The sequence below is a fragment of the Leucopleurus acutus genome (assembly GCF_964270905.1).
Source record: "Leucopleurus acutus genome assembly, chromosome: 5".
In the NCBI taxonomy this organism is placed as follows: Eukaryota; Metazoa; Chordata; class Mammalia; order Artiodactyla; family Delphinidae; genus Leucopleurus; species Leucopleurus acutus.
The window spans coordinates 1,238,458-1,247,977 of NC_139147.1; positions in this window are offsets into that span (position 1 = coordinate 1,238,458).

A 9,520-nucleotide genomic window follows, 5' to 3' on the forward strand; every position below is an offset into this window, starting at 1 on the left:
TGAAATGAAAAATACACTAGAAGGAATCAATAGCAGAAGAATTGAGGCAGAAGAACGGATAAGTGACCTGGAAGACAGAATGGTGGAATTCACTGCCGCAGAACAGAATAAAGAAAAAAGAATGGAAAGAAATGAAGACAGCCTAAGAGGCCTCTGGGACAACATTAAACACAACAACATTCACATTATATGGGTCCCAGGAGAGAGAGAAAGGACCCGAGAAAATATTCGAAGAGATTATAGTTGAAAACTTCCCTAACATGGGAATGGAAATAGCCACCCAAGTGCAGGAAGTGCAGAGAGTCCCAGGCAGGATAAACCCAAGGAGAAAGACGCCACGACACATAGTAATCAAATTGGCCAAAATTAAAGACAAAGAAAAATTACTGAAAGCAGCAAGAGAAAGACGACAAATAACATACAAGGGAACTCCCATAAGGTTAACAGCTGATTTCTTGGCAGAAACTCTACAAGCCAGAAGGGAGTGGCAGGACATATTTAAGGTGATGAAAGGGAAGAACCTACAACCAAGATTACTCTACCCAGCAAGGATCTCATTCAGATTCGATGGAGAAATCAAAAGCTTTACAGACAAGCTAAAAGCTAAGAGAATTCAGCACCACCAAACCAGCTCTACAACAAATGCTAAAGGAACTTCTCTAAGTGGGAAACACAAGAGAAGAAAAAGACCTACAAAAACAAACCCAAAACAATTAAGAAAATGGCAATAGGAACATACATATCGATAATTACCTTAAATCTGAATGGATTAAATGCTCCAACCAAAAGACACAGACTGGCTGATTGGATAAAAAAACAAGACCCATATATATGCTATCTACAAGAGACCCACTTCAGACCTAGGGATATATACAGACTGAAAGTGAGGGGATGGAAAAAGATATTCCATGCAAATGGAAATCAAAAGAAAGCTGGAGTAGCAATTCTCATATCAGATAAAATACACTTTAAAATAAAGAATGTTACAAGAGACAAGGAAGGATACTACGTAATGATCAAGGGATCAATCCAAGAAGAAGATATAACAATTATAAATATATATGCACCCCACATAGGAGCACCTCAATACATAAGGCAACTGCTAACAGCTCTAAAAGAGGAAATCGACAGTAACACAATAATAATGGGGGACTTTAACACCCCAGTAACACCAATGGACAGATCATCCAAACAGAAAATTAATAAGGAAACACAAGCTTTAAGTGACACAATAGACCAGATAGATTTAATTGATATTTATAGGACATTCCATCACAAAACAGCAGATTACACTTTCTTGTCAAGTGCGCATGGAACATTCTCCAGGATAGATAGCATCTTGGGTCACAAATCAAGCCTCAGTAAATTTAAGAAAATTGAAATCATATCAAGCATCTTTTCTGACCACAACACTATGAGATTAGAAATCAATTACAGGGAAAAAAACACAAACACATGGAGGCTAAACAATAAGTTACCAAATAACAAAGCGATCACTGAAGAAATCAAAGAGGAAATCAAAAAATACCTAGAAAAAAATGACAATGAAAACACGACAATCCACAACCTATGGGATGCAGCAAAAGCAGTTCTAAGAGGGAAGTTTATAGCAATACAGTCCTACCTCAAGAAACAACAAACATCACAAATAAACAAACTAACCTTACACCTAAAGCAACTAGAGAAAGAAGAACAAACAAAACCTGAAGTTAGTAGAAGAAAAGAAATCATAAAGATCAGAGCAGAAATAAATGAAATAGAAACAAAGAAAACAATAGCAAAGATCGATAAAACTAAAATCTGGTTCTTTGAGAAGATAAACAAAATTGATAAACCATTAGCCAGACTCATCAAGAAAAAGAAGGAGAGGACTCAAATCAATAAAATTAGAAATGAAAAAGGAGAAGTTACAACAGACACTGCAGAACTACAAAGCATCCTAAGAGACTACTACAAGCAACACTATGCCAATAAAGTGGACAACCTGGAAGAAATGGACAAATTCTCCCAAGACTGAACCAGGATGAAATAGAAAATATGAACAGACCAATCACAAGAAATGAAATTGAAACTGTGATTAAAAATCTTCCAACAAACAAAAGTCCAGGACCAGATAGCTTCACAGGTGAATTCTATCAAACATTTAGAGAAGAGCTAACATGCATCATTCTCAAACTCTTCCAAAAAATTTCAGAGGCAGGAATACTCCCAAACTCATTCTATGAGGCCACCATCACCCTGATACCAAAACCAGACAAAGATACTACAAGAAAAGAAAATTACAGACCAATATCACTGATGAATATAGATGCAAAAATCCTCGACAAAATACTAGCAAACAGAATCTAACAACACATTAAAAGGATCATACACCATGATCAAGTGGGATTTATCCCAGGGATGCAAGGATTCTTCAATATATGCAAATCAGTCAATGTGATACACCATATTAACAAATTGAAACAGAAAAACCAGATGATCATCTCAATAGATGCAGGAAAAGTATTTGAAAAAATTCAACACCCATTTATGATAAAAACTCTCCAGAAAGTGGGCATAGAGGGAACCTACCTCAACACAATAAAGGCCGTATACGACAAACCCACAGCCAACATCATTCTCAATGGTGAAAAACTGAAAGCATTTCCTCTAAGATCAGGAACAAGACAAGGATGTCCACTCTCACCACTATTATTCAACATAGTTTTGGAAACCCTAGCCACAGCAATCAGAGAAGAAAAAGAAATAAAAGGAATACAAATTGGAAAAGAAGAAGTAAAACTATCACTGTTTGCAGATGACATGATACTATACATAGAAAATCCTAAAGATGCCACCAGAAAGCTACTAGAGCTAATCAATGAATTTGGTAAAGTTGCGGGATACAAAATTAATGCACAGAAATCTCTTGCATTCCTATAGACTAATGATGAAAAATCTGAAAGAGAAATTAAGGAAACACTCCCATTTACCACTGCAACAAAAAGAATAAAATACCTAGGAATAAACCTACCTAGGGAGACAAAAGACCTGTATGCAGAAAACTGTAAGACACTGATGAAAGAAATTAAAGATGATACAAACAGATGGGAAGATATATCATGTTCTTGGATTGGAAAAATCAATCTTGTGAAAATGACTATACTACCCAAAGCAATCTACAGATTCAATGCAATCCCTATCGAATTACCAGTGGCATTTTTTACAGAACTAGAACAAAAATCTTAAAATTTGTATGGAGACACAAAAGACCCCAAATAGCCAAAGCAGTCTTGAGAGAAAAAAACAGAGCTGGAGGAATCAGACGCCCTGACTTCAGACTATACTACAAAGCTACCGTAATCAAGACAATACGGTACTAGCACAAAAACGGAAATATAGATCAATGGAACAGGATAGAAAGCCCAGAGATAAACCTATGCACCTGTGGTCAACTAATCTATGACAAAGGAGGCAAGGATATACAATGGAGAAAAGACAGTCTCTTCAATAAGTGGTGCTGGGAAAACTAGACAACTACATGTAAAAGAATGAAATTAGAACACTCCCTAACACCCTACACAAAAATAAACTCAAAATGGATTAGAGACCTAGATGTAAGACCGGACACTATAAAACTCTTAGAGGAAAACATAGGAAGAACACTCTTTGACATAAATCACAGCAAGATCTTTTTTGATCCACCTCCTAGAGTAATGGAAATAAAATAAATAATAAACAAGTGGGACCTAATGAAACTTAAAAGCTTTTGCACAGCAAAGGAAACTACAAACAAGATGAAAAGACAACCCTCAGAATGGGAGAAAATATTTGCAAACGAATCAACAGACAAAGGATTAATCTCCAAAATATATAAACAGCTCATGTAGCTCAATATTAAAAAAACAAACAACCCAATCCAAAAATGGGCAGAAGACCTAAATAGACATTTCTCCAAAGAAGACATGCAGACGGCCAAGAAGCACATGAAAAGCTGCTCAACATCTCTAATCATTAGAGAAATGCAAATCAAAACTACAATGAGGTATCACCTCACACCAGTTAGAATGGGCATCATCAGAAAATCTACAAACAACAAACGCTGGAGAGGGTGTGGAGAAAAGGAACCCTCTTGCACTGTTGGTGGGAATGTAAATTGATACGGCCACTATGGAGAACAGTATGGAGGTTCCTTAAAAAACTAAAAGTAGAACTACCATATGACCCAGCAATCCCACTACTGGGCATATACCCAGAGAAAACCATAATTCAAAAAGACACATGCACCCCAATGTTCATTGCAGCACTATTTACAATAGCCAGGTCATGGAAGCAACCTAAACGCCCATCGACAGATGAATGGATAAAGAAGATGTGGTACGTATATACAGTGGAATATTACTCAGCCATAAAAGGAACGAAATGGGGTCATTTGTAGAGATGTGGTTGGATCTAAAGACTGTCATACAGGGTGAAGTAAGTCAGAAAGAGAAAAACAAATATCGTATATTAACGCATATATGAGGAACCTAGAAAAATGGTACAGATGAACCGGTTTGCAGGGCAGAAATTGAGACACAGATGTAGAGAACAAACGTATGGACACTAAGGGGGGGAAATGGCAGGGGTGTGGTGTGGTGGTGTGATGAATTGGGAGATTGGGATTGACATGTATACATTAATATGTATAAAATAGATAACTAATAAGATAGATAACTAATAACTGCTCTATAAAAAAATAAAAAATAATAATAAATTAAAGAAAAAAAAAGACTGACTTCCAGAAATTCTTCTGTCTCAGCTCGTGTCCCTCCTTCTGGCCATGGATGTGCTGGAGGTCAACACCGGTGATGTGCTGGTGTGGATTTGGGGAGAGTAGCAGCCCCTCTGTGTGGACCGAGAGCTGGAGACAGGGAACTCCCATCCAGGCATCCCACCCTGGGTGACATATTTGGGAGAAAGAACCAGGGGCTGAGCTTGTCCCGGAGGGAACAGATCTCTGCTGAAGGAGTGTGTCTCTTGGCCCTGAAGACGTCCCAGGGGAGGGGTAGCAGACAGCTGTGCCTGGGCCCTCTCCAGATGGGATTCTCTTCTCAAGGCCGGGCATCAATCAGGAGAACAGAAACCCAGCCCGACTTCTTAATGCATAAGAAGTATTCAAAGTACGTAAAACGCCCACCACTCAAAAGGCCAGGGGTGGCTGCCCTCAGGCACAGCTGGATCCACGGGCCTGAACAGCCTCGCTGGGCTCTGGTCCATTCCTGCTCCCCATTCTGCTGTCTACTGGTGACCCCAGTCTCCGCAGGGCCCCCACCACAGTGACGAGATGGACAACGTCTCATGTCCCACTTCCACCTCCAGCGGGTGAGAGTGTTACCTTCTAGATGCCCCACAAGCATCCGTCACACCTGACCCCAAACATGACCTGTGTGGGGGTCAGCCCAGCCCCCACAGGTGGGTGGAGCCCCTCCCAGCCCAGCTAGGAGTGGGGAGGGGAGGCCAGCCCCCTCTACCTGAGCAGGTGGGCTCTGCACCTCGGGACTCGGCACTTAGTCCTGCAAATGGTCCCGGGCGATAATCCGGGAAGCCCTTTTCATGCCCCCCAATGCCACACGTACACACATGCACACACACACACACACACATGCACACACACACACGTACACACTTGGGCAGGAGTCCTCAGGACACAAGCTGCCCCCTCTGCCCTGGGCACCTGGGGTGGGGGCCTCAGGCATTCCCCTGGGTCCAGCACCCTCTCTGCCCAGGTGCCCAGTCCAGGTGTGGCTGCCCAGGCCCTGCTTGTGGGACCCAGGGAGACTGCTGCCACCAGGACCACTGACACTGACGGCTGGCTGAGCGGGACCTATAATGCCCACTAGCTAATGGCCACACCCTCGCCCTGCCGCTGGTACACCCTGACCCCTTGGGTTTGCTGTGAGCCCAGGAGGGTCCCAGAGTGGCCGAGGTCCATGCTGCCATCAGCTCTTTCCACCTCCCCCAGGGCCTGTATATGTGAGATCACTTTCTACACCAAAGTTCATAACTGTTTCCTAGAACCCGGCTGGCCTCCCCTCCCCCACCCTAACTGACCAGCCCTGGTCGTCAGGCACCTGTTTACCTTGGAGAGGGAACACTCCCCAGGGTTCTGAGCAGTCAGTCATGGCCCACGGGACACTGGCGCTCGGAGGCAGAGGTGTGGCACCCTCACAGCCACGGAGGGCCTGCCACCTGCCCCGGGCCCACGTTCCAGCTGATCCTGGAACGGTTGGGGGGTGCTCTGCTGTGGTCTCGGAAAGCTTGACCCGAATGGGGGTCCTCATTTGTGCTGCGGTGCTGCTTTTGGTAGTAAGCAGAGGCCACAGTGTCCAGAGTAGGAAGGTGCCCGGCAAGAGGTGTCCTGCCCGTGATGAGGTCTGTGGACAACGTAGTGAGACAACCGGCCCCCAGCGACACAGGCCACTGGAGGTCTGGGGCCGCCCGGCAGGGAGGCCAGTCTGCCAACGCGCCAAACCTTGTGCCTGTCGGCACTGAAAGCTCATCGTGTCAAGACAGTGTGGACTTTCTGGAAAAGGCACAGGAGAGCCGGCCCCCTCCACTGCCCCACGTGACCGATGAGACACCCGTCCCCAAAGCATCAGAGAACAGTGGGGAGCAGCCTCAGCAGAGAGCAGGGGCTGATTTGAATGGAAACACTCTTGTTCCTGAAAGTCCAGAGCTGCTGGCCCAGGAGATTGCGAGATGGAAGCAGAAGGAGGAGAAGAAAGCAAGGCTGGGGGAGGCGAACGCCCGGAGGGAGCAGGACCTGGAAGCCGAGGTCGGCCAGGTGGAGTCCCTGGCCGAGCACCTGCTGAGGTTCTGCCCGGTCCCAGGCCTCCCTGGGGGCCGTGGGGGTGATGGGGACATCGATCTGTCCTGCCATCCGCCTGTCCACGGGCCAGAAGGTGACCTGAAGGGGGTGAGGGGTGACGCGGACTTCAACGTGTCCCTCCCGGGCCCCGAGCTGGAGCCTCAGGGAACAGCCAGACAACCACGGGAAGAGAAGCAAAGGATCGCGAGGCTCGTGGGACAACAGCCCGTCTGCAGAGGGAAGAGGTGGCTGTGCAGGGCGTGACCTCCCGGCTGCTGAAGCAGAAGCTGCAGGTGCTGCTGAGGCTGCACGGGCATCACTTGGCGCGGCCGCAGGAGATGCTGCAGGAGGAGAGGCACTGCTTTGAGCTGGAGAGGAGGCTGCCCGCCGCATGCGGGGACCCGGCCTCCACGCAGCACACCCGCAGCCTCTACCGGGAGATGGCCAAGCACCTGGAAGCAGCTGGGCCAGGAGATGGAGGCCAACGCCTCCTTCCGTCGGAAGGAGACCCTCTTCCAGGAGACAAGGGTCCGGGAGAGCTGGATGGCAGCCGTGCTGATGGAAAGGAAGCTCCAGGAGCTCAGGAGAGAAAACGCCGTCCGCAGGCAGGTGCTGGCCGGTGACCCGGCCCCCTCCCGGCCCTGTGCCCCTCCCCACCCCGGAGCCCCCGCCGCTCCGCCCACAGCTCCCCCCGGCTCCTCGGGCCCCGCCGGGAAGGAGGAGGCTCGGGGGTCCTGGGTGACCTGCAGGGGTGACACAGCTCCCAGCAGCCGGGCCCAACCCCTCCCACCACACACAACACCCGCGTGTGGGTCTGTGACGGAAATGTGCATCGCTCTCTCTGTGGAGCTCCTGGGACTGAGTCAACGCCTCAGTGACTCCGGCTCGTGTAGCGTGATAACTCGAGGGTCGTGGGACTGAGGTATGGATTCGTTCGTAGAGTTCTCGTGATGACATAACTTCCCCACTGAAGCCTTTAGAGATGTATTCTAGAGTCTTGTTTTCTGGTTTAAATGAGATGTCCACTATGAGTTAAGAGTTCTCTAAGTTTGGCCTGAATAGAGAGAGGTGTTTCAGACGGTGAGAACTCTTCTGTGCACTGTGGCTGGTACTAAAATTGACCCGAATAAATTTTGGTGGGTTTAAAAACCAAAGCAGAAAACAAAAAAACAAACTTAAGGAAAACAAACCCCATGGAAACGACTTAATATTTGCATTAGTGTAGCCTTAGTTCATAGTTTAGTCCTAGATTTATAGACTAGAGAAAGTGAGGGTTTTGCAACCACTATTTCATGGTTTGTAATTTTTTGTTAACTTTTGTTGTTTTGTTTAAGATACTGTTTTTGTTGTTTTTCTGAAGATATGCAGTCAAAATTAAAGTTTTCTTTTGATGCCAAACACACACACACACACACACACACACACACACACCCCACCGGCAGATATGAGACCCTTTAAGTTGTTTCGTGTACCTGAAAAATGGAAAATACGCGTTGCAAGTTTCAAAGAAATTTTAAAATAAATATGTGTATGGGAAGAAACAATTGTGTGCATGTAATTTTATAGAGATACGTCTCCTCTCTGATATGTAGAGGGGGAGGGTTCCCTGTGACCTGATACCAAATGGAAGCACTTCCCCCCAAATGGTGCAGATGGAGACACTGAACTGAAGGCCCTGAACCGAGCAGTGTCAGGAAGAAAGGAAGGACCACGGACGGGGCCCCAGCTACCAGCAACAGGGCGGCTGCCCCCTTCCCTGGGCCTGGAGGGAGGAGGGGAAGAGGTGTCCTCCGAGCCACAGAGGGACTTCTCAGGAGCAGGGCAGGTGCCCCACCCTGGGTGCTGTCCCCGCATTGACGCAGGAGCAGCGGGCAGCCCCTGAGGTCTGGGTACTGCTGGCAGAGGGAGCCTTGGGGACAGAGCTGGCCCGAAAAGGACCCCTACATGATGCGAGGAATGCCCAGCACCCTTGACTCTCTTGGATCCAAAGTGTGTGAGTGTGTGTGTGCACGCGTGCCTGTGCGGTTTCTTGCCTTTGTTTCCATTCGCTTAGTTGACATCCATGGGCTCCTACGATGTCCTCAGCACTGCTCTGGCTGGATGTTTGGATCCAGAGATGGAAGCGTCATCTAAGCTGAAGAGTCCTGGGGACACAGAGGTCATGCCCCAGTGAAGGTCAAGGTCAGGTCACAGGACCTTTACAAGCCTTAAAGACGGTCATATCTGCTCTGCAGACAATTCCAGCAGGGTGACGGCTGGGGTGACAGGCTCACACCAGGAGGGACATTTGTGCTGCTGAGGTCGGAGGAGTTTGCCTGGAAAGTCGGGGCACAGTATGCCGGGCAAGAGAGCACAGGCAGTAGGAATTCCTGGGATCCAGTGTCAGGGGCGGAAATGGGGCAAAGGTGACCCGGAGGGAGGGGGTGGGGCAGGGCCTCTGCACAGATGTCCCTCTATTGCAGTGACCGACACCATGGAGGGTGCAGACCCGGAGGGAGGGGGGTGGGGGGAGGTGGGGTGATGGGTGTCCTTTGCAGGTCCCCCTGGCTGTGGGCAGAGTGGAATGTGTGGGGGAGGGGCCGCTCAGGGGTCTTCGGGGGGCTCTGGGGCAACCCTGGGGTGGTTGTCTGGATGGAGGAAGAGGAAGGGTGGGCTGTGTGGGGCGGCTGTGGGGTCAGAGAAGAGGGGAAA